The sequence below is a fragment of the Ranitomeya imitator genome, chromosome 1, assembly GCF_032444005.1.
Source record: "Ranitomeya imitator isolate aRanImi1 chromosome 1, aRanImi1.pri, whole genome shotgun sequence".
In the NCBI taxonomy this organism is placed as follows: Eukaryota; Metazoa; Chordata; class Amphibia; order Anura; family Dendrobatidae; genus Ranitomeya; species Ranitomeya imitator.
This window is the reverse complement of record NC_091282.1, coordinates 589,515,069-589,542,051: the sequence shown is the minus strand read 5'-3', so window position 1 is coordinate 589,542,051 and position 26,983 is coordinate 589,515,069. Positions and strand designations below refer to the sequence as shown.

Below are 26,983 nucleotides of genomic sequence, written 5' to 3'. Positions count from 1 at the left end.
AGAGTGACCCCGCCCACCAAATGTGACCCAGAGTGACCCCGCCCACCAAATGTGACCCAGAGTGACCCCGCCCACCAAATGTGACCCAGAGTGACCCCGCCCACCAAATGTGACCCAGAGTGACCCCGCCCACCAAATGTGACCCCGCCCACCAAATGTGACCCCGCCCACCAAATGTGACCCAGAGTGACCCCGCCCACCAAATGTGACCCCGCCCACCAAATGTGACCCAGAGTGACCCCGCCCACCAAATGTGACCCCGCCCACCAAATGTGACCCAGAGTGACCCCGCCCACCAAATGTGACCCAGAGTGACCCCGCCCACCAAATGTGACCCAGAGTGACCCCGCCCACCAAATGTGACCCAGAGTGACCCCGCCCACCAAATGTGACCCAGAGTGACCCCGCCCACCAAATGTGACCCAGAGTGACCCCGCCCACCAAATGTGACCCAGAGTGACCCCGCCCACCAAATCGGACCCAGAGTGACCCCGCCCACCAAATCGGACCCAGAGTGACCCCGCCCACCAAATCGGACCCAGAGTGACCCCGCCCACCAAATCGGACCCAGAGTGACCCCGCCCACTAAATCGGACCCAGAGTGACCCCGCCCACCAAATCGGACCCTGAGGGGCCCCGTCCACCAAATCGGACCCTGAGGGGCCCCGCCCACCAAATCGGACCCTGAGGGGCCCCGCTCACCAAATCGGACCCTGAGGGGCCCCGCCCACCAAATCGGACCCTGAGGGGCCCCGCCCACCAAATCGGACCCTGAGGGGCCCCGCCCACCAAATCAGCACCTGAAGGGCACCCAAGTGTGAAAGTCTTGCAGGGGTAGCCCGGGCACCATTCCAAAGCACTATCTGTAGTTCCTTCAGGAAATACACATCTAGTTCTTATTATTATTCAGTCCGCAATTAATGCGGCCCGAACCGCTGCACGCACAGACTCCAGTGAGGTGTCATTTCGAAGCCAACGTCCCCAAGAGGTGTGCTAAGTATTTTTCGTGTCGATCCGATTTGTAGTTTTGGCGCAATTGGCGTTTGAAAATTTTGTCTCAATGCATTTCAATGGGGAAATTTTGACATAAGCTTATAATGGCAGTTATTTTGAAATTGCCTCAGAAATCAGCCCAACTGCCACCTGGCTGATTTGCTCATTGATATGCGAAGTCAGACCCTGTTACTATGCCAACGCCTACGAACTCTACATGACCCCACCAGGACACAGTTTTGCCAGATAATATCAGCTCTTAAAGTGACCAACCCACCAAATTGTTACCTGAGGTGTCCAGCCCACCAAATCGGAGGCCGAGTGGCCCCGCCCACCAAATCAGACCCCGAGTGGCCCCGCCCACCAAATTGGAGGCCGAGGGGCCCCGCCCACCAAATCGGAGGCCGAGAGGCCCCGCCCACCAAATCGGAGGCCGAGGGTCCCCGCCCACCAAATCAGAGGTCGAGGGTCCCCGCCCACCAAATCGGAGGCCGAGGGTCCCCGCCCACCAAGTCGGAGGCCGAGGGTCCCCGTTCAGCAAATCGGAGGCCGAGGGGCCCCGACCCCCAAATCGGAGGCCGAGGGGCCCCGACCCCAAATCGGAGGCCGAGGGGCCCCGACCACCAAATCGGACCCAGAGGTGCCCCGCCCACCAAATCGGACTCAGAGTGACCCCGCCCACCAAATCAGACCCAGAGTGACCCCGCCCACCAAATGTGACCCAGAGTGACCCCGCCCACCAAATGTGACCCAGAGTGACCCCGCCCACCAAATGTGACCCAGAGTGACCCCGCCCACCAAATGAGACCCAGAGTGACCCCGCCCACCAAATGTGACCCAGAGTGACCCCGCCCACCAAATGTGACCCAGAGTGACCCCGCCCACCAAATGTGACCCAGAGTGACCCCGCCCACCAAATGTGACCCAGAGTGACCCCGCCCACCAAATGTGACCCAGAGTGACCCCGCCCACCAAATGTGACCCAGAGTGACCCCGCCCACCAAATGTGACCCAGAGTGACCCCGCCCACCAAATGTGACCCAGAGTGACCCCGCCCACCAAATGTGACCCAGAGTGGCCCCGCCCACCAAATGTGACCCAGAGTGACCCCGCCCACCAAATCGGACCCAGAGTGACCCTGCCCACCAAATGTGACTCAGAAAGACCCCGCCCACCAAATGTGACCCAGAGTGACCCCGCCCACCAAATGTGACCCAGAGTGATCCCGCCCACCAAATGTGACCCAGAGTGACCCCGCCCACCAAATGTGACCCAGAGTGACCCCGCCCACCAAATGTGACCCAGAGGTGCCCCGCCCACCAAATCTGACCCAGAGGTGCCCCACCCACCAAATCTGACCGAGGTGCCCTGCCCACCAAATCTGACCCAGAGGTGCTCTGCCCACCAAATCTGACCCAGAGTGGCCCCGCCCACCAAATCTGACCCAGAGTGGCCCCGCCCACCAAATCGGACCCAGAGTGGTCCCGTCTACCAAATCGGACACAGAGTGGCCCCGCCCACCAAATCATCCCCTGAGGGGCCCCGCCCACCAAACCAGCGCCTGAAGGGCACCCAAGTGTGAAAGTCTTGCAGGGGCAGCCCGGGCACCATTACAAAGCACTATCTGTAGTTCCTTCAGGAAATACCCATCTAGTTATTATTATTCAGTCCGCAATTAATGCGGCCCGAACCGCTGCACTCACAAACTCCAGTGAGGTGTCATTTCGAAGCCAGCATTCCTGGGAGGTGTGCTAAGTATTTTTCGTGTCGATCGGATTTGTAGTTTTGGCGCAATTTGCGTTAGAAAAGTTGGTCTCAATGCATTTCAATAGGGAAATCTTGCCATAAGCTTATAATGGCAGTTATTTTGAAATTGCCTCAGAAATCAGCCCAACTGCCACCTGGCTGATTAGCTCATTGCTATGTGCAGTCAGACCCAGTTACTATGCCGACGCCTACGAACTCTACATGACCCCACTAGGACACAGGTTTGCCAGATAATATCAGCTCTTAAAGTGACCCGCCCACCAAATCGGACCCTGAGGGGCCCCGCCCACCAAATCGGACCCTGAGGGGCCCCGACCACCAAATCGGACCCCGAGTGACCCCGCCCACCTAATCGAACCCAGAGTGGCCCCACCCACCAAATTGGACCCAGAGTTGCCCCGCCCACCAAATCGGACCCAGAGTGGCCCCGTCCACCAAATCGGACCCAGAGTGGCCGCGCCCACCAAATCGGACCCAGAGTGGCCCCGCCCACCAAATCGGACCCAGAGTGGCCCCGCTCACCAAATCGGACCCCCAGGGGCTCCGCCCGCATATCGGACCCCGAGGGGCCCCACCCACAAATCGGACCCCGAGGGGCCCCGTCCGACAAATCAGACCCCCAGGAGCCCCGCCCACCAAATCGGACCCCCAGGGGCCATGCCCACCAAATCGGACCCCACCCACCACATCGGACCCCGAGTGGCCCCGCCCACCAAATTGGACCCGAGTGGCCCCGCCCACCAAGTCGGACCCAGAGTGGCCCCGCCCACCAAATCGGTTTCTGTGGTGCCCCGCCCACCAAATCGGACCCAAATAGGCCCCTGAGGGGCCCCGCCCACCAAACCAGCGCCTGAAGGGCACCCAAGTGTGAAAGTCTTGCAGAGGCAGCCCGGGTACCATTCCGAAGCACTATCTGTAGTTCCTTCAGGAAATACCCATCTTGTTTATTCTTCTTCTCCGTGTTTTCCGCAATTAATGCGGCCCGAACCGCTTGGCGCAGAGGCCCCGTTCAGGTGGCGTTTCGAAGCCCTCGGTGGGGACAGGTGTACTATGTATTTTTGGAGTCGATCCGATTTGTAGTTAAAAATATATATATTGCATTTAAAAAAAAAATTCCCATAGGAATTAATGGCGGCCTTTCCATGACCCCCAACTGACATGAATTGAAGCCACAGCTCAGGTGCACTGACCTTACAAAGATGGCAGCTATGCAAATGTATGGTGTCCATTTTAGGACATGATCATTTATCAAAGTCAAACATCAGAAACACCCGACTGACACCCGACTCTGACACCCGACTCTGACACCCGACTACATTTTTTCTTATGAAAACCGTCTAGCGGTCTAGCGTCTTGAACCATCTAGCGTTGCAATCGTCAGCAGTATCATTCAGTGTGAAGGGACCTTAAGGACTTACTAGTCCATTAAATGTACAATTTTATAGAGTAAATAGGGACCACTGCACTGCTATAAGAAATGTATGTGACAAGGTTCCCTGATTTTTATAACAAATGTTAGTGGCCTGATTAATGAAAATTGCCTCAGGGTAAAACCATTTTGGTTGTCCATAGCAGCCAGAGGTCAGCTTTCATATTTGAAAATGTTGAGGTAAAATTAAAGCTGACCTCTGATTGGTTGTCGGGGCAACTAGAGCGGTCTGTTAGGCAGTTTCACTGTGTGAGGCCTGTTCTTCCTAATCTGCTAGTCACCTTCTAATCTAACTTTACTTTCTTACAGTCAACACCAGATACACTGCTGTAAAGCTGGCAGTGCTGTTCAAGCACCATGTATTTCCTTCAGAAAATGCCCATATAGTTCTTCTCAGCGCTTTCCGCAATTAATGCGGCCCGAACTGCTCGGAGCAGAGACCCCGTTCAGGCGGCGTTTCGAAGCCCTCGGTGTGTATATATACATACACACTAATATATATATATATATATATATATATATATATATATATATATATATATATATATATATATATATATATATATATATATATATATATATAACAAAAGGAAAAAAGGAACAACACAGGAACACAGGAATACTTATCTTCGGGTGCAGAGCCCCCAGACAATCAGTCCATCGATCATCCAAGTTTTCATATTGTTTCAAAAATGAGGCAGCACTCCATTATTCAGTATAAAAACGTGCAGGGTTTAATTTACCCACATGTTCTGGCAACGTTTCAGCTCACACTGAGCCTTTCTCAAGCCAAGGCTTGAGAAAGGCTCAGTGTGAGCTGAAACGTTGCCAGAACATGTGGGTAAATTAAACCCTGCACGTTTTTATACTGAATAATGGAGTGCTGCCTCATTTTTGAAAAAAAAAAAAAATTATATATATATATATATATATATATATATCTCAGAGGCAAAGTGATTACTCGCTAATCCCGCCCCCACCACATCACCACACACAATCCTGCCCCCCACCACATCACCACACACAATCCCGCCCCCCACCACCACACACAATCCCGCCCCCCACCACATCACCACGCATAATCCCGCCCCCCACCACATCACCACGCATAATCCCGCCCCCCACATTACCAGATATTCCCGCCACCCCACCACCACGCATAATCCCGCCACCCCACCCCATCAGCACGCATAATCCCGCCCCCACCCCATCACCATGCATAATCCCGCCCCCCACCACATCACCACACATAATCCCGCCCCCAACACATCACCAAGCATAATCCCGCCCCACCACATTACCACAGATAATCCCGCCTCCCCACCATTTACCACATAATCCCGCACCCACCATATTACCACAGATAATACCGCCCCCGACCACATTACCACACAATCCCATGCCCCCACACATTACCACAGATAATCCCGCCTCCACCACACATAATCCTGCCCCCCACATCACTTGCTAATCCCGCCCCCTGCAGTAGCTCCACCCCCACAACCACACAATACCACCCCCACCACATCACCACATAATCCCACCCTTCAACAAATCACCACACATAATTCTGCCCCCCCACCCCATCACACACAATTCCACCCCCACTCCATTACCACAGATAATCCCGCCCCCCACATCACCATACAATCCCGCCCCCACCACATTTCCAAACATAATCCCGTCCCACCAAATCACCACACAAAATCCCCCCATCACATTACCACACATAATCCCGCCTTCCACCACATTACCACACACATTCCCCCCCACCACATTACCACACATAATCCCCCCACCACATTACCACACATAATCCCCCCACAACATTACCACACAATCCTGTCCCCACACATTAAATTGTACCTGGTAGAAGTCAAGGAAAGATCTTTGAAAATTACTATACATTTAATTGTGATTACAGAGAAATTTTAATTTATGTTTCGTTATGAAATTTGTTTAGATGCTGGAATGAATAAAATCCGCACATCTTACTGAATCCAGTTTGTTTTTTATTTTACACTGTGAATAAAATGTATTATTATTCAGATTTTTAATGATTATTATTGTTATTAACTTCATTTTAGGTTAATTTACCACCTGCGTAAGCGCTATTGAATGTTGTCATTATTTACTTTAGTTTAATCACCAGCAGCGTTAATTAGATAGCAATGAGCGTGCCGAGCGTTAGCTGGCTGGAAACATCTAGTGTGTATATCTATATATATATAATTGCCTAAGGGTTTTTCCGTCTGTCTGTCTGTCTGTCCTGGAAATCCCGGCTCTCTGATTGGTCGAGGCCGCCAGGCCTCGACCAATCAGAGACCGGCACAGCATCGACGTAGAAATCCCGCGTCTCTGATTGGTCGAGGCCGCCAGGCCTCGACCAATCAGCAACGGGCACAGCGACGATGATGTCATAAAGGACGTAGACATCTCACGTTTCTGATTCAGCGACGGGCACAGTATCGACGTAGATGTCATAATGGTTGCCATGGCGACGATGATGTCATAAAGGTTGCCTCGACCAATCAGCGACGGGCACAGTCTGCCGCGAATTCTGGAATCATCATTGTCCATATACTACGGGGACATGCATATTCTAGAATACCCGATGCGTTAGAATCGGGCCACAATCTAGTATATATATAATTGTCTAAGGGTTTTTCCGTCTGTCTGTCTGTCTGTCCTGGAAATCCCGGCTCTCTGATTGGTCGAGGCCGCCAGGCCTCGACCAATCAGAGACCGGCACAGCATCGACGTAGAAATCCCGCGTCTCTGATTGGTCGAGGCCGCCAGGCCTCGACCAATCAGCAACGGGCACAGCGACGATGATGTCATAAAGGACGTAGACATATCACGTTTCTGATTCAGCGACGGGCACAGTATCGACGTAGATGTCATAATGGTTGCCATGGCGACGATGATGTCATAAAGGTTGCCTCGACCAATCAGCGACGGGCACAGTGTGCCGCGAATTCTGGAATCATCATTGTCCATATACTACGGGGACATGCATATTCTAGAATACCCGATGCGTTAGAATCGGGCCACAATCTAGTATATATATATATATATATATATATATATATATATATATATATATATATATATATATATATATATATACACACACACACACACAGTCATGGCCAAAAGTATTGACACCCCTGCAATTCTGTCATAATACTCATTATCTTCCTGAAAATGATGATGGCAAACAAATTCTTTGGTAATATCATCTTCACTTAATTGGGCTTAAATGAAAAAACACAAAAAGAATTGACCTAAAGCCAAATTGGAAATAATTCCACACCAAACATTAAAAAGGGGGTGGACAAAAGTATTGGCACTGTTCGGAAAATCATGTGATGCTTCTCTAATTTGTGTAATTAACAGCACCTGTAACTTACCTGTGGCACCTAACAGGTGTTGGCAATAACTAAATCACACTTGCAGCCAGTTGACATGGATTAAAGATGACTCAACCTCTGTCCTGTGTCCTTGTGTGTACCACATTGAGCATTGAGAAAAGAAAGAAGACCAAAGAACTGTCTGAGGACATGAGAAACCAAATTGTGAGGAAGCATGAGCAATCTCAAGGCTACAAGTCCATCTCCAAAGACCTGAATGTTCCTGTGTCTACCGTGCGCAGCGTCATCAAGAAGTTTAAAGCCCATGGCACTGTGGCTAACCTCCCTAGATGTGGACGGAAAAGAAAAATTGACAAGAGATTTCAACGCAAGATTGTGCGGATGTTGGATAAAGAACCTCGACTAACATCCAAACGAGTTCAAGCTGCCCTGCAGTCCGAGTGTACAACAGTGTCAACCTGTATTATCCGTCGGCATCTGAATGAAAAGGGACTGTATGGTAGGAGACCCAGGAAGACCCCACTTCTTACCCAGAGACATAAAAAAGCCAGGCTGGAGTTTGCCAAAACTTACCTGAAAAAGCCTAAGGGTATGTGCACACGATGCAGATTTAGTGCAGAACTGCAGCAGATTTTTCTGCAGCAGAAACGCTGCAGAACTGCACTGTGATTTACAGTACAATGTAAATCAATGTGAAAAAAAAAAGCTGTGCACATGGTGCAGAAAAATCTGCGCAGAAACGCTGCAGATTTCAAAGAAGTGCATGTCACTTCTTTTGTGCAGTTCTGCAGCGTTTCTGCACGCTTCCATAATAGAAATCCATTGGTAAAAAACGCATAAAAAACGCATCAAAAACGCACAAAAAAATGCACAAAAAACGCACAAAAAACGCACCTGCGGATTCTGCCAGGAGATGCAGATTTAGTGCAGATTTTATGCAGAAAATTCTGCACCAAATCTGCATCGTGTGCACACAGCCTAAAACGTTTTGGAAGAATCTTATCTGGTCAGAAGAGAAAAAAGTAGAGCTTTCTGGGCAAAGGCATCAACATAGAGTTTACAGGAGAAAAAAAATAAAATAAGAGGCATTCAAAGAAAAGAACACAGTCCCTACAGTCAAACATGGCAGAGGTTCCCTGATGTTTTGGGGTTGCTTTGCTGCCTCTGGCACTGGACTGCTTGACCGTGTGCATGGCATTATGAAGTCTGAAAACTACCAACAAATTCTGCAGCATAATGTAGAGCCCAGTGTGAGAAAGCTGGGTCTCCCTCAGAGGTCATGGGTCTTCCAGCAGGACAATGATCCAAAACACACTTCAAAAAGCACTGGAAAATGGTTTGAGAGAAAGCACTGGAGACTTCTAAGGTGGCCAGCAATGAGACCAGACCTGAATCCCATAGAACACCTGTGGAGAGATCTAAAAATGGCAGTTTGGAGAAGGCACCCTTCAAATATCAGGGACCTGGAGCAGTTTGCCAAAGAAGAATGGTCTAAAATTCCAGCAGAGCATTGTAAGAAACTCATTGATGGTTACCGGAAGCTGTTGGTCGCAGATATTTTGGCTAAAGGTTGTGCAACCAATTATTAGGCTGAGGGTGCCAATACTTTTGTCTGGCCCATTTTTGGAGTTTTGTGTGAAATGATCAATGTTTTGCTTCATTCTCTTTTGTGTTTTTTAATTTTAGACAAATTAAATGAGGATAATAATACCAAATAATTTGTGTTTGCAATCATTTTCAGGAAGAAAATGAGTATTACGCCCGGGTGGCGAGCATTTAGATTGGTATATGGTCTCCATCCTGGCATGTGCTGCTCCCATCTTGCTCCCCCATCCTGTCATGTGCTGTTCCATCCTGCGGCCCCATCCTGTCATGTGCTGCTCCATCCTGCACCCCCATCCTGTCATGTGCTGCTCCACCCTGCGCCCCCATTCTGTCATGTGCTGTTCCCATCCTGCATCCCCATTTTGTCATGTGGTGCTCCCATCCTGTGCAACCATTCTATCATGTTCTGCTCCCATCCTGTGCCCCCATTCTGTTGTAATGTGCTGCACCCATTCTGCCTGTTCCTGTTTCCATTCTGCCATATGTTGCTCCCATCTTTCTCTCTCCAGCTGTGCTGAGTGCGGCTGTGCTGCCTGAGTGCGGCTATACTGAGCGCAGCTGTACTGCATGAGTGTGGCTGTACTGCGTGAGTGCGGGCGAGTGTGGCTGTACTGCGTGAGTGCGGGCGAGTGTGGCTGTACTGCGTGAGTGTGGCTGTACTTACTGCCTGAGTGTGGCGCTGGCTATAATTGATACAGCACCCCTGCAGACAGCACAGTGAGGGCTGACTCCGCCCACCGCATCACTGGTCACATGCTGGTGACATCATCGAAGGTCCTGGAGCTCCGCTGGGCTCTACATCTACCATGACCGGAGCTGCAGAGCACGGAGCCCCCATGGCCAGTATATTGGGGGGGGGGGGGAATAAGTAAGTTCGGCTGCGTCATTCTTGGCCAGACTGCGCAGGCGCGGTGCGTCGCGCTTGTGCAGTCTATAAAGGCTCCGGACAGAGTGACGCTCCCACCGTTATATTATAAAATAATTATATATAATATATATATATATATATATATATATATATATATATATATATATATATATATATATATATATATATATATATATATATATATATATATATATATATATATATATATATACACACACAAAAAAAATTTCCCATAGGAATTTCCATGACCCCCAACTGTCATGTATTGAAGCCACAGCGCAAATGCACTTACCTTACAAAGATGGCAGCTATGCAAATGTACGGTGTCCATTTTAGGACATGATCATTTATCAAAGTCAAACATCAGAATAATGTGACTGACTCCCACTTGGCCGAATGTGCCAAAGTGGCTACCAAGTGGCCAAAGTGGCTACAGAGGTGCCAAATGTGCCAAAGTGGCTACCAAGAGGCCAAAGTGGCTACCGAGGTGCCGAATGTGCCAAAGTGGCTACCAAGGTGCCAAATGTGCTAAAATGGCTACAAAGTGGCTATACACAACATTCATATTCTAACTTTACTTTCTTACAGTCGACACCTGATACACTGCTGTAAATCTGGCAGCGCTGTTCAAGCACCATGTATTTCCTTCAGGAAATGCCCATCTAGTTATTATTATTGTTCAGCCTGTCAAAAGAAGCCATTAACCACCAACTGGCTTGTATGTAGCTGATCATTTAACAGCCTGTCTAAAGGTACCTTCACACTCACCAACTTTCCAACGAGAACGACAGCGATCCGTGACGTTGCAGCGTCCTGGATAGCGATCTCGTTGTGTTTGACATGCAGTAGCGATCAGGATCCTGCTGTGACATCGCTGGTAGTAGCTGAAAGTCCGGAACTTTATTGGGTCATCAGGTCGGCGTGATTCGTCATGTTTGACAGCAAAAGCAACGATGCCTGCAATGTTTTTACATGGAGCTAACAACCAGCGAGAACGATAAGTACGTCACTGGATCGCTCCTGCATCGTTCTGCTGTTGCCGTGTTTGACGTCTCCTAGCGACCTAAACAGCGACGCTGCAGCGATCGGCTCGTTGTCTATATCGCTGCAGCGTCGCTTAATGTGACGGTACCTTAAAGCAACTATTGTAAATTAGCCAGAAAGAATGCGAAGAAATTAAGGTTAGACTTAGGGTACCGTTACACTTAACGATTTATCAACGATCACGACCAGCAATACGACCTGGCCGTGATCGTTGGTACGTAGCTGTGTGGTCGCTGTAGAGCTGTCACACAGAAAGCTCTCCAGCGACCAACGATGCCGAAGTCCCTGGGTAACCAGAGTAAACATCGGGTTACTAAGCGCAGGGCCGCGCTTAGTAACCCGATGTTTACCCTGATTACCATTGTAAAAGTAAAAAAAAAAAAAACACTACATACTTACATTTCTGTCACGTCCCCCAGCGTCAGCTTCCCTGCACTGTGTAAGCGCCGGCCGGAATGCAGAGCGGTGACGTCACCTGTGCTCTGCTTTATGGCGCTGACACTGGGGGACGCAGGGAAGCTGACGCTGGGGGACGTGACAGGAATGTAAGTATGTAGTGTTTTTTTTTTTTACTTTTACAATGGTAACCAGGGTAAACATCGGATTACTAAGCGCGGCCCTGCGCTTAGTAACCCGATGTTTACCCTGGTTACAAGTGAACACATCGCTGGATCGGCGTCACACACGCCGATCCAGCGATGTCAGCGGGTGATCCAGCGACAAAATAAAGTTCTGGACTTTCAGCAACGACCAGCGATGTCACAGCAGGATCCTGATCGCTGCTGCGTGTCAAACACAACGATATCGCTATCCAGGACGCTGCAACGTCACGGATCGCTATCATTATCGCTCTAAAGTCGCTAAATGTGACGGTACCTTTAATCTTTGTCAAGATTCAGAAGCTTCTACTATGCTGGTTAGGACAAGAGACAAGAAATGTTAATCTCTGTGCATTTATCAGCTTAGTTTGGAGATAAGCAAGTCTCCAAAATATCTAGGACTGCTTCTACAGAAAACTGCAAACAGAAAAAGGGAGTGTGGTTTTCACAAATAAACCCAAAGACTGTATATGATTATCTACTGTATATGTGGCACAGCAAAAAAAAATTAAAAATTAACTCTTTACCTTAAAGGCACCGATACACTAAACGACTTACCAACGATCACGACCAGCGATACGACCTGGCCGTGATCATTGGTAAGTCGTTGTGTGGTCGCTGGGGAGCTGTCACACAGACAGCTCTCTCCAGCAACCAACGATCAGGGGAACGACTTCAGCATCGTTGAAACTGTCTTCAACGATGCCGAAGTCCCCGGGTAACCAGGGTAAACATCGGGTTACTAAGCGCAGGGCCGCGCTTAGCAACCCGATATTTACCCTGGTTATTATTGTAAAAGTTAAAAAAAAACAAAAAACACTACATACTTACATTCCGATGTCTGTCACGTCCCCCGCCGTCAGCTTTCCGCACTGACTCAGCGGCGGCCGTAAAGCAGAGCACAGCGGTGACGTCACCGCTGTGCTCTGCGTGCTTTACGGCCGGCGCTGACAGTCAGTGCAGGGAAGCTGACGGCGGGGGACGTGACAGACATCGGAATGTAAGTATGTAGTGTTTTTTTTTTTACTTTTACAATGGTAACCAGGGTAAATATCGGGTTACTAAGCGCGGCCCTGTGCTTAGTAACCCGATGTTTACCCTGGTTACAAGTGAACACATCGCTGGATCAACGTCACACACGCTGATCCAGCGATGACACCGGGTGATCAGCGACCAAAAAAAGGTCCTGATCATTCCCCCACGACCAACGATCTCCCAGCAGGGGCCTGATCGTTGGTCGCTGTCACACATAACGAGATCGTTAGCGGTATCGTTGCTACATCACAAAAAGCGTGACGTTGCAACGATATCGTTAACGAAATCATTATGTGTGAAGGTACCTTAATCCCTTTACCCCCAAGGGTGGTTTGCATGTTAATGACTAAGGCAATTTTTACAATTCTGACCACTGTCCCTGCATGAGGAGGTAACTCTGGAACGCTTCCATGGATCCCGGCGATTCTGAGGACATTTTCTCGTGAAATAAAGTACGTCATGATAGTGGTAAAAAATTCTTAGATAGGACTTGCGTTTATTTGTGAAAAAAATGGAAATTTGCCGAAAATCTTGAAAATTCACACCCCCCAGAAGAAGCTGGTTGCGAAACGTGTGTTGGGGTGAGGAGGGATGCTGTGGTCAGTGTGAGGCAACCATTCCCTTGATTTCTGCTTCTGGTAATATGTATTATTTTCTGCTATATTACTGCATACTTAGGTAGCTTCTATTGAGCCAGATAGCATGGATATGTATGTTTGCCCACTTTCTCATGCCTTATCATTTGGGATACACCTGTCTGACACGGGTCATTAATACTGTATTACGCTATAATCCAGCGTCTCCCCCTTAGTTAGGGCCCTCTTGTATGTTATTGTTCTATATATTTATGAATTTTTTATATCATTCTATTAACCCCTTTCTTACATCTGACGTACTATCCCGTTGAGGTGGTATGGGCCCGTATGACCACCGACGGGATAGTACGTCATCACCGATCAGCCACGCTCACGGAGAGAGCGCGGCCGATCAAGGTCGGGTGTCCGCTGACATCCAGCACTATGTGCCAGGAGCGGTCATGGACCGCTCTGGACATATTAACCCCCAGGAAAACTGCGATGAAACATGATCGCAGCGTTCTGGCGGCATAGGGAAGCATCGCAAAAGGAGGGGGCTCGTACTAACGCGAAAAATAAAACTTATTTAGCAATTTTACCAAACGTGGAACGGTATAAACAAAAGAAATTCGTGAATTGTTGGTTTTTGGTCATTCTGCCTCACAAAAATCAGAATAAAAAGCGATTAAAAAAAAAAAAAAAAAGTCACGTACCCAAAAATTGTACCAATAAAAATGTCAACTCGTCCCGCAAAAAACAAGACCTCAACATGACTCTGGACCAAAATATGGAAAAATGATAGCTCTCAAAATGTGGAGACGCAAACAATTTTTTGCAATATAAAGCGTCTTTTAGTGTGCGACAGCTGCCAATCATAAAAATCCGCTACAAAACCTGCTATAAATACTGTATATACTCGAGTATAAGCCAAGATTTTCAGCCCAAATTTTTGGGCTGAAAGTGCCCCTCTCGGCTTATACTCGAGTCACGGTAGCGGTGGGGTCGGCGGGTGAGGGGGTGAGGGCGCTGAGGCATACTTACCTAGTCCCAGCGATCCTCGCGCTGTCCCTGCCTTCCTCCCCGTCTTCTGTGCTGCAGCTTCTTCCCCTCTTCAGCGGTCACGTGGGACCGCTCATTACAGAAATGAATAAGCGGCTCCACCTCCCATAGGGGTGGAGCCGCCTATTCATTTCTCTAATCAGCGGTGCCGGTGACCGCTGACAGGAAGAGGCTGAAGCACAGAAGACGGGGAGGAAGGCAGGGACAGCGCGAGGATCGCTGGGACTAGGTGAGTATGTTATATTTACCTGTCCACGTTCCAGCCGCCGGGCGTCGCTCCATCTTGCCGGCGCCTCCATCTTCCCGGCGTCTGCGCTCTGACTGTTCAGGTCAGAGGGCGCAATGACGCATATAGTGTGCGCGGCGCCCTCTGCCAGATCAGTAAGAGCGGGGAGACGCCGGAACGAGACGCTGGGAGTTGCAATCAAGAGAGGTGAGTATGTGTTTTTTTTTTTTTATTGCAGCAGCAGCGGCCATGGCACAGATTTATGTGCAGCATCTATGGGGCACAATGAACGCTGCAGAGCACTATATGGGGCATCTGTGCAGCATCTATGGGGCACAATGAACGCTGCAGAGCAATATATGGGGCATCTGTGCAGCATCTATGAGGCACAATGAACGCTGCAGAGCAATATATGGGGCATCTGTGCAGCATCTATGGGGCAATATGAACGGTGCAGAGCACTATGGGGCATCTGTGCAGCATATTATGGGGCAATATGAACGGTGCAGAGCACTATGGGGCATTTGTGCAGCATCTATGGGGCAATATGAACGGTGAAGAGCAATATATGGGGCATCTGTGCAGCATCTATGGGGCACAATGAACGCTGCAGAGCACTATATGGGGCATCTGTGCAGCATCTATGGGGCAATATGAACGGTGCAGAGCACTATGGGGCATCTGTGCAGCATCTATGGGGCACAATGAACGCTGCAGAGCACTATATGGGGCATCTGTGCAGCATCTATGGGGCAATATGAACGGTGCAGAGCACTGTATGGGGCACAGATATTGGGCAAAAATGAACGGTGCAGAGCATATATGGGGCACAGATATGGGGCAATATGAATGGTGCAGAGCACTATATGGCACAGCTATGGGGAAATAATGATCTATTTTTATTTTTGAAATTCACCGGTAAATGCTGCATTTCCACCCTAGGCTTATACTCGAGTCAATAAGTTTTCCCAGTTTTTTGTGGCAACATTAGGGGGGTCGGCTTATACTCGGGTCGGCTTATACTCGAGTATATACGGTAGTAAATCATACCCACATTCATCACCCCTTAGTTAGGGAAATAATTAAAAAAATGTTTTTATTTCCATTTTCCCATTAGGGTTAGGGTTGGTGCTAAAGTTAGGGATGGGATTTGGATTACATTTACGGTTGGGATTAGGGTTAGGGGTGTGTCAGGGTTAGGGGTGTGGTTAGGGTTATGGTTGGGATTAGGGTTAGGGGTGTGTCGGGGTTAGGGGTATGGTTGGGATTAGGGGTGTGGTTAGGGTTGGGATTAGGGTTTCAGTTAGAATTGGGGGTTTCCACTGTTTAGGCACATTAGGGGCTCTCTAAACGCGACATGGCGTCCCATCTCAATTCCAGTCAATTTTGTATTGAAAAGTTAAACGGCGCTCCTTCCATTCCGAGCTCTGCCATGCGCCCAAACAGTGGTTTACCCCCACATATGGGGTATCAGCGTACTCAGGAGAAATTGGACCCCAAAAGTTGCTGTGCAATTTGTCCTGTTACCCTTGGTAAAATAAAACAAATTTGAGCTGAAGTAAATTTTTTGTGAAGAAAAGTTAAAATGTTCATTTTTTTTTTTTTTAAACATTCCAAAAATTCCTGTGAAACACCTGAAGGGTTAATAAACGTCTTGAATATGGTTTTGAGTACCTTGAGGGGTGCAGTTTTTAGAATAGTGTCACTCTATTTTCTATCATATAGACCCCTCAAAGTGACTTCAAATATGATGTGGTCCCAAAAAATAAAAAAGTGTTGTAAAAATGAGAAATTGCTGATCAACTTTTAACTCTTATAACTCCAACAAAAAAAAATTGGTTCCAAAATTATGCTAATGTAAAGTAGACATGTGGGAAATGTTACTTATTAAGTATTTTGTGTGACACACAGTACAGACCACAAGTTTGGACACCTTCTCATTTAAAGATTTTTCTGTATTTTCCTGACTATGAAAAATGTAAATTCACACTGAAGGCATCATAACTATGAATTAACACTTCTGGAATTATATACTTAACAAAAAAGTGTGAAACAACTGAAATTATGTCTTATATTCTAGGTTCTTCAAAGTAGCCACCATTTGCTTTGACGACTGCTTTTGCACACTCTTGGCATTCTCTTGATGAGCTTCAAGAGGTAGTTACCGGAAATGGTTTTCACTTCACAGGTGTGCCCTGTCAGGTTTAATAAGTGGAATTTCTTGCCTTATAAATGGGGTTGGGGCCATCAATTGTGTTGAGCAGAAGTCTGTTGGATACACAGCTGAAAGTCCTACTGAATAGACTGTTAAAATTTGTATTATGGCAAGAAAAAAGCAGCCAAGTAAAGAAAAACGAGTGGCCATCATTACTTTAAGAAATGAAGGTCAGTCAGTCCGAAAAATTGGGAAAACCTTGAAAGTGTCCCCAAGTGCAGTTGCAAAAACCATCAACTGCTACAAAGAAACTGTCTCACATGAGGACCGCCCCAGGAAAGAAGACCAAGAGTCACCAGCCTCAGAAATCGCAGGTTAACAGCAGCTCAGATTAGAGATCAGGTAAATGCCAGAGTTCTAGCAGCAGACACATCTCTACAACAACTGTTAAGAGGAGACTTTCTGAAGCAGGCCTTCATGGTAAAATAGCTGCTAGGAAACCACTGCTAAGGAAAGGCAACAAGCAGAAGAGACTTGATTGGGCTAAAGAACACAAGCAATGGACATTAGACCAGTGGAAATCTGTGCTTTGGTCTGATGAGTCCAAATTTGAGATCTTTGGTTCCAACCACTGTGTCTTTGTGCGACACAGAAAAGGTGAACGGATGGACTCTACATGCCTGGTTCCCACTGTGAAGCATGGAGGAGGAGGTGTGATGGTGTGGGGGTGCTTTGCTGGTGACGCTGTTGGGGATTTATTCAAAATTGAAGGCATACTGAACCAGCATAGCTACCACAGCATTTTGCTATTCCATCCGGTTTGCGTTTAGTTGGACCATCATTTATTTTTCAACAGGACAATGACCCCAAACACACCTCCAGGCTGTGTAAGGGCTATCTCCACAGTCACGAGACCTGAACCCAATCGAGATAGTTTGGGATGAGCTGGACCGCAGAGTGAAGGTAAAAGAGCCAACAAGTGCTAAGCATCTCTGGAAACTCCTTCAAGATTGTTGGAAGACCATTTCCGGTGACTACCTTTTGAAGCTCATCAAGAGAATGCCAGGAGTGTGCAAAGCAGTCATCAAAGAAAAAGGTGGCTACTTTGAAGAACCTAGAATATAAGACATAACAAAAAAAGTGTGAAACAACTGAAATTAAGTATATAATTCCACATGTGTTAATTCATAGTTTTGATACCTACCGTGTGAATTTACAATTTTCATAGTCAGGAAAATACAGAAAAATCTTTAAATGAGAAGGTGTGTCCAAACTTTTGGTCTGTGCTGTATCTCTGTGATTTAAAGGGACTCTGTCACCTGAATTTGGCGGGACTGGTTTTGGGTCATATGGGCGGAGTTTTCGGGTGTTTGATTCACCCTTTCCTTACCCGCTGGCTGCATGCTGGCTGCAATATTGGATTGAAGTTCATTCTCTGTCCTCCATAGTACACGCCTGCGCAAAGCAATCTTGCCTTGTGCAGGCGTGTACTATGGAGGACAGAGAATGAACTTCAATCCAATATTGCAGCCAGCATGCAGCCAGCGGGTAAGGAAAGGGTGAATCAAACACCCGAAAACTCCGCCCATATGACCCAAAACCAGTCCCGCCAAATTCAGGTGACAGGTTCCCTTTAAGGGCATAAAAATTCAAAGTTGGAAAATTGCGAAACTTTCAAAATTTTCACCAAATTTCCGTTTTTTTTCACAAATAAACGCAGGAAATATCAAAGAAATTTTACCACTATCATGAAGTACAATATGTCACGAGAAAACAATGTCAGAATCATCAGGATCCGCTGAAGCGTTCCAGAGTTATAACCTCAAAGTGACAGTGGTCAGAATTGTAAAAATTGGCCCTGTCATTAAAAGTGCAAACCACCCTTGGCGGTAAAGGGGTTAATAAAGTACTGGATATTTCAACTATACTCTGGACAATTTTTTTGCAAGTCCAAATATGTTGACTATGTGATGTGAAGTGCCAGTCAATAATTGTTTGGACATTTGAGTTAAACTTTTCCCACATGTCTACTTTACATCAGATCAACTTTGGAACCAAAATTTTTTTTTTTTGTTACGCAGTTATAAGGGTTAAATGTAAAACAACTGTTTTTTTTCCTTTTAGGGACCACATCACATTTGAAGTCACTGAGGGATCTATAGGATAGAAAAAAACCAAAAGTGACATCATTCTAAACACTGCACCCTTCAAGGTGCTCAAAAACACATTTAAAAAGTTTATTAACCTTTCCGATGCTTCACGGGAATTTTTGGAATGCTTAAAAAAAAAAAAAAAATTAACATTTAACCCCTTTACCCTCAAGGGTGGTTTGCACGTTATGGACCGGGCCAATTTTTACAATTCTGACCACTGTCCCTTTATGAGGTTATAACTCTGGAACGCTTCAACGGATCCCAGTGATTCTGACATTGTTTTCTCGTGACATATTGTACTTCATGATAGTGGTAACATTTCTTTGATATTACCTGCGTTTATTTGTGGAAAAAAAAACGGAAATTTGGCGATAATTTTGAAAATTTCGCAATTTTCCAACTTTGAATTTTTATGCAATTAAATCACAGAGATATGTCACACAAAATACTTAATAAGTAACATTTCCCACATGTCTACTTTACATCAGCACAATGTTGGAACCAAAATTTTTTTTTGTTAGGGAGTTATAAGGGTTAAAAGTTGACCAGCAATTTCTCATTTTTGCAACACCATTTTATTTTAGGGACCACATCTCATTCAAGAAGTTTATTAACCCTTCAGGTGTTTCACAGGAATTTTTGGAATGTTTAAATAGAAATTAACATTTAACTTTTTTTCACAAAAAATTTACTTCAGCTCCAATTTGTTTTATTTTACCAAGGGTAACAGGAGAAAATGGATGCCAAACGTTGTTGTACAATTTGTCCTGAGTACGCCAATACCACATATGTGGGGGTAAACCACTGTTTGGGCGCATGGGAGAGCTCAGAAGCGAAGGAGCGCCATTTGACTTTTCAATGCAAAATTGACTGGAATTGAGTTGGGACGCCATGTTGCGTTTGGAGAGCCACTGATGTGCCTAAACATTGAAACCCCCCACAAGTGACATCATTTTGGAAAGTAGACCCCCTAAGGAACTTATTTAGATGTGTGGTGAGCGCTTTGACCCACCAAGGGCTTCACAAAAGTTTATAATGCAGAGCCGTAAAAATAAAACAAACAAACATTTTTTCCCACATAAATTATTTTTTAGCCCCCAGTTTTGTATTTTCCCGAGGGTAACAGGAGAAATTGGACCCCAAAAGTTGTGGTCCAATTTGTCCTGAGTGCGCTGATACCCCATATGTGGTGGGGAACCACCGTTTGGACGCATGGGAGGGCTCGGAAGGGAAGGAGCGCTATTTGGAATGCAGACTTAGATGGAATGGTCTGCAGGCGTCACATTGCGTTTGCAGAGCCCCTAATGTACCTAAACAGTAGAAACTCCCCACAAGTGACCCCATATTGGAAACTAGACCCTCCAGGGAACTCATCTAGATGTGTTGGGAAAACTTTGAGCCCCCAAGTGTTTCACTACAGTTTATAACGCAGAGCCGTGAAAATAAAAAATCTTTTTTTTTCCCACAAAAATTATTTTTTAGCCCCCAGTTTTGTATTTTCCCAAGGGTAACAGGAGAAATTGGACCCCAAAAGTTGTTGTCCAATTTGTCATGAGTACGCTGATACCCCACATGTTGGGGTAAACCCCTGTTTCGGCACACAGAAGAGCTCAGAAGGGAAGGAGCACAGTTTTACTTTTTCAACGCAGAATTGGCTGGAATTGAGATCGGACGCCATGTCGCGTTTGGAGAGCCCCTGATGTGCCTAAACAATGGAAACCCCCCAATTATAACTGAAACCCTAATCCAAAAACACCCCTAACCCTAATCCCAACAGTAACCCTAACCACACCCCTAACCCTAATTCCAACGGTAACCCTAACCACACCTCTAACCCAGACACACCCCTAACCCTAATCCCAACCCTATTCCCAACCGTAAATGTAATCCAAACCCTAACCCTAACTTTAGCCCCAACCCTAACTGTAGGCCTTAACCCTAGCCCTAACGGGAAAATGGAAATAAATACATTTTTTTATTTTTTTTATTTTTCCCTAAGGGGGTGATGAAGGGGGGGTCTGATTTACTTTTATAGCGGGTTTTTTAGTGGATTTTTATGATTGGCAGCCGTCACACACTGAATGACGCTTTTTATTGCAAAAAATATTTTTTGCGTTACCACATTTTGAGAGCTATAATTTTTCCATATTTGAGTCCACAGAGTCATGTGAGGTCTTGTTTTTTGCGGGACGAGTTTACGTTTTTATTGGTAACATTTTCGGGCATGTGACTTTTTTGATCGCTTTTTATTCCGATTTTTGTGAGGCAGAATTACCAAAAACCAGCTATTCATGAATTTCTATTGGGCGAGGCGTTTATACCGTTCCGCGTTTGGTAAAATTGATAAAGCAGTTTTATTCTTCGGGTGAGTACGATTACAGCGATACCTCATTTATATCATTTTTTAATGTTTTGGCGCTTTTATACGATAAAAACTATTTTATAGAAAAAATAATTATTTTTGCATTGCTTTATTCTGAGGACTATAACTTTTTTATTTTTTTGCTGATGATGCTGTATGGTGGCTCGTTTTTTGCGGGACAAGATGACGCTTCCAGCGGTACCATGGTTATTTATATCCGTCTTTTTGATCGCGTGTTATTCCACTTTTTGTTCAGCGGTATGATAATAAAGCTTTGTTTTTTGCCTCGGTTTTTTTTTTTTTTTCTTACGGTGTTTACTGAAGGGGTTAACAAGTGGGCCATTTTTATAGGTGGGGTTGTTACGGACGCGGCGATACTAAATATGTGTACTTTTATTGTTTTTTTTTTTTATTTAGATAAAGAAATGTATTTATGGGAATAATAATATATATATTTTTTTATTATTATTTAGGATTTTTAAAAACATTTTTTTTTTTTTTTTTTTTTACACATTTGGAAATTTTTTTTTTAACTTTTTTACTTTGTCCCAGGGGGGGACATTACAGATCGGTGATCTGACAGTTTGCACAGCACTCTGTCAGATCACCGATCTGCCTTAGTGCTGCAGGCTTACCAAGCGCCTGCTCTGAGCAGGCACTTGGTAAGCCACCTCCCTCCCTGCAGGACCCGGATGCCGCGGCCATATTGGATCCGGGCCTGGAGTAGGGAGGGAGGTAGGGAGACCCTTGCAGCAACGCGATCACATCGCGTTGCTGCGGGGGTCTCAGGGAAGCCCGCAGGGAGCCCCCTCCCTGCGCGACGCTTCCCTGCACCGCCGGCACACCGCAATCATGTTTGATCGCGGTGTGCCAGGGGTTAATGTGCCGGGGGCACATAGGCAGCTGACACCCGGCCGCGATCAGCCGCGCTCCCCCCGTGAGCGCGGCCGATCGCCCTGGACGTACTATTCCGTCCTTGGGAATTAGGGCCCACCCCACATGGACGGAATAGTACGTCCATTGTCAGAAAGGGTTTAAAGGGGTTGTCCACTACTTTCAATTAACCCCTCAATGTATCCCTCCGGGGCCCCTAATGAATTTTACAAATACCTTCTGTTGCCGATTTAGCCTGTGAGCGACGCTATGCCAGCTGCTGAGTCTGGGTTACTTGACCCCCAGACTGCAGCCGCCGCTATTATCCACCAATGTCACGTCAATTTCCTGACTCTGGAAACTGACGTGACACCATCAGCAGGCGTGACCCAGCCTCCACAGACAGCGGTCACTCATCAAGAGTAACTGGGCTGTGGGCGATGCTGGAGTCTGCGTGTGGGTCTGTCCGGGGATGTGCGTGGCTGTCGGGGGCAGTGCGAGCCAAGTCCCATCGGGCTATGCCTGCTACACTGTCAGCGAGTGACACATTAGCCAATGATGGGACAGTAGTAGTCCCATCATCCGGCTCATGTGTTAAATGTAAAAAAAAACAAAAAAACATTCAGAACATATAAAACAGAGTACATACTTACTAATCACCCAATTCCCCGAAGCCCTTGTCTCCTTTAATACAAATAACATAATAAACCAACCTATACTTACTTGCTGGCTGTTTTTATTTAACTCTTTCACTACTGTAGGATTAGTAATGGATAGGTGTCTTGACGCCTCTCCATTACTAACCGGGCTTAATGTCACCTTACAATACAATGGTGACATTAACCCCTTATTACTCCATATCCCACCGCTACATGGTAGTGGTAAGAAAGGGGCTACGTGCCAGAATTGGAGCATTTTAGAGATTCGCCATTTCTGGGGCGCTGCGGGCTGGTATTTGTAGCCGGGGGGATAGAGGGGGGGTTGCAAATATCCATGCCCCATCCTAGGCTATGAATATCAGCCCGCAGCTGTCTGCGTACCCTTTCTGGCTGTAAAATATATGGGTACCTGACGTCTTTTTTTGGGATCCCCCTATTTTAAATAGCCAGTAAAGGCTATACAGACAGCTGCGGGCTGATATTCATAGCCTGGGAAGGGGCCATGGGTATTACCCCCCTCCTCAGGCTGCAAATATTGGCCAGATAGAAAAAAGCAAATAATGTAGTACAACTACCAATCATATAGACTGATTCCACCAAACGATATATTTACAGCAACAGTGGAAATTAAAACATAACTTTTAACCCCTTCCCGACCTTTGACGCACCGTATGCGTCATGAAAACCTGTGCCAATCCGACCTGTGACGCAGCATATGCGTCATGGTCGGATCGCGCTCCTGCAGGCCGGGTGAAAGGGTTAACTGTAATTTCACCCAGCCTGCAGGGACAGGGGGAGTTGTACTTGAGCCCAGGGGGGTGGCTTCGCCCCCCCGTGGCTACGATCGCTCTGATTGGCTGTTGAAAGTGACGTTTCACTTTCATTTAGAGCAATAGTAATATTTCACCAATGAAAATTGGTGAAATATTTGAATCCAGCCATGGCCGATGCTGCAATAGCATCAGCCATGGCCGATGCTGCAATAGCATCAGCCATGGCTGGAGATCATGATCTGACCCCCGCCACGGATCTGCTTCCCTCCATCCTGACATTGCTGTCCTCCGCTTCCCTCCATCCTCCTGTCGGCTCCCCCCGCAGTCCGATCTCCATCCCCCACCCCCACCCGCTGTCCGATCCCCTCCCCTCATACTTACCGACCTTTTGTGTCCCTCCCGGTGTCCGTCCGTCTGTTCCATGGGCGCGGCCATCTTCCAAAATGGCGGGCGCATGCGTAGTGCGCCTGCCGAATCTGCCGGCCGGCAGATTCGTTACAGGTACATTTTTATCACTGTGATAGAACCTATCACAGCGATCAAAATAAAAAAAAATAATAAATAAACCCCCCCTTTATCACCCCAATAGGTAGGGACAATAATAAAAGAAAAAAAAAATTTTTTTTTGCCCCACTAGGGTTAGGGTTACGGCTAGAATTAGGGTTAGAACTAGGGTTAGGGTTAGAATTAGGCTATGTGCACACGGTGCGGATTTGGCGGGGATCCGCAGCGGATTGGCTGCTGCGGATTCATAGCAGTTCTCCATCTGGTTTACAGTTCCATGTAAACCAATGGAAAACCAAATCCGCTGTGCCCATGGTGCGGAAAATACAGCGCGGAAACGCTGTGTTGTATTATCCGCAGCATGTCAATTCTTTGTGCGGATTCCACAGCGTTTTACACCTGTTCCTCAATAGGAATCCGCAGGTGAAATCCGCACAAAAAACAATGGAAATCCATGGTAAATCCGCAGGTAAAACGCAGTGCCATTTACATGCGGATTTTTCAAAAATGGTGCGGAAATATCTTACACAAATCCGCAACGTGGGCACATAGCCTTAGGGTTGGAATTAGAGTTAGGGTTGGAATTAGGGCTAGGGATGGAAATAGGGTTAAGATTAGGCTGTGGTTAGGGTTATGGTTAGGGGTGTGTTGGGGTTAGGGTTGTGGTTAGGGTTATGGCTAGAGTTGGGATTAAGGTTAGGGGTGTGTCGGGGTTAGTGTTGGAGTTAGAATTGAGGGGTTTCCACTGTTTAGGCACATCAGGGGTCTCCAAACGCAACATGGCGCCACCACTGATTCCAGTCAATCTTGCATTCAAAAAGTCAAATGGTGCTCCCTCCCTTTTGATCCCCGACGTGCGCCCAAACAGTGGTTTACCCCCACATATGGGGTACCAGCATACTCAGGACAAACTGGGCAACAATTCTTGTGGTCGAATTTCTCCTGTTACCCTTGTGAAAATAAAAAAATTGCTTGCTAAAACATAAGTTTTGGAGGAAAGAAAAATGATTTTTTATTTTCACGGCTCTGCGTTGTAAACTTCTGTGAAGCACTTGAGGGTTCAAAGTGCTCATCACATATCTAGATAAGTTCCTTGGGGGTCTAGTTTCCAAAATGGGGTCACTTGTTTCTACTGTTTAGGCACATCAGGGGCTCTGCAAACGCAACGTGACGCCCGCAGACTATTCCATCAAAGTCTGCATTTCAAAAGTCACTACTTCCCTTCCAAGCCCCGACGTGCGCCCAAACAGTGGTTTACCCCCACATATGGGGTATCAGTGTACTCAGGACAAACTGGGCAACAATAATTGGGGTCCAATTTCTCCTATTACCCTTGTGAAAATAAAAAGTTGCTTGCTAAAACATCATTTTTGAGGAAAGAAAAATGATTTTTAATTTTCACGGCTCTGCGTTGTAAACTTCTGTGAAGCACTTGGGGGTTCAAAGTGCTCACAACATAACTAGATAAGTTCCTTGGGGGGTCTAGTTTCCAAAATGGGGTCACATATGGGGGAGCTCCAATGTTTAGGCACACAGGTGCTCTCCAAACTCGACATGGTGTCCGCTAATGATTGGAGCTAATTTTTTATTCAAAAAGTCAAATGGCGCTCCTTCCCTTCCGAGCCCTGCCGTGTGCCCAAACAGTGGTTTACCCCCACATGTGAGGTATCAGTGTACTCAGGGGAAATTGCCCAATAAATTTTAGGATCCATTTTATCCTGTTGCCCATGTGGAAATGAACAAATTGAGGCTAAAAGATTCATTTTTACGGATCAATTTGTGAAGCACCTGGGGGTTCAAAGTGCTCACTATGCATCTAGATAAGCTCCTTGGGGGATCTAGTTTCCAAAATGGGGTCACTTGTGGGGGAGCGCTAATGTTTAGGCACACAGGGGCTCTCCAAACGCGACATGGTGTCCGCTAAACATTGGAGCCAATTTTTCACTCAAAAAGTCAAATAGCGCTCCCTCCCTTCCGAGCCATGTCGTGCGCCCAAACAGTGGTTCCCCCCCACATATGGGGTATCAGCATACTCAGGACAAATCGTACAATAACTTTTGGTGTCCAGTTTCTTTTTACCCTTGGGAAAATAAAAAAATTGTTGCTAAAAGATCATTTTTGTGACTAAAAAGTTAAATGTTCATTTTATCCTTCCATGTTGCTTCTGCTGCTGTGAAGCACCTGAAGGGTTAATAAACTTCTTGAATGTGGTTTTGAGTACCTTGAGGGGTGCAGTTTTTAGAATGGTGTCACTTTTGGGTATTTTCAGCCATATAGACCCCTCAAACTGACTTCAAATGTGAGGTGGTCCCTAAAAAAATGGTTTTGAAAATTTCGTTGTAAAAATGAGAAATCGCTGGTCAAATTTTAACCCTTATAACTTCCTAGCAAAAAAAAAATTTGTTTCCAAAATTGTGCTGATGTAAAGTAGACATGTGGGTAATGTTATTTATTAACTATTTTGTGTCACATAACTCTCGTTTAACAGAATAAAAATAAAAAATTTGAAAATTGCGAAAATTTTCAAAATTTTAGCCAAATTTCCATTTTTTTCCACAAATAAACGCAAAAATTATCGACCTAAATTTACCACTAACATGAAGCCCAATATGTCACGAAAAAACAATCTCAGAACCGCTAGGATTCGTTGAAGCGTTCCCGAGTTATTACCTCATAAAGGGACACTGGTCAGAATTGCAAAAAATGGCCAGGTCATTAAGGTCAAAATAGGCTGGGTCATGAAGGTTAATAAATATTTAAAAGATACCAAAAGTGTCACCCGAAGTGGATTAAAAAAAGGGGGGAGGGTTATAAATGTCTGTAGGACAAAGACAATATAACAAAAAAAAAAAACCTTTAGATTAAGGAAAGATATCTCTTGCAGTGGCTCTAGAGAAGTCTATATACAT

General features: G+C 46.4%; 1 protein-coding gene across 3 annotated transcripts in view; it reads right to left on the bottom strand.

Annotated features, from left to right (window-relative positions):
• ZBTB7A (zinc finger and BTB domain containing 7A) overlaps nucleotides 1–26,983 on the bottom strand; it is a 615,087-nt gene that overhangs the window by 538,678 nt on the left and 49,426 nt on the right. The window lies entirely within an intron of this gene.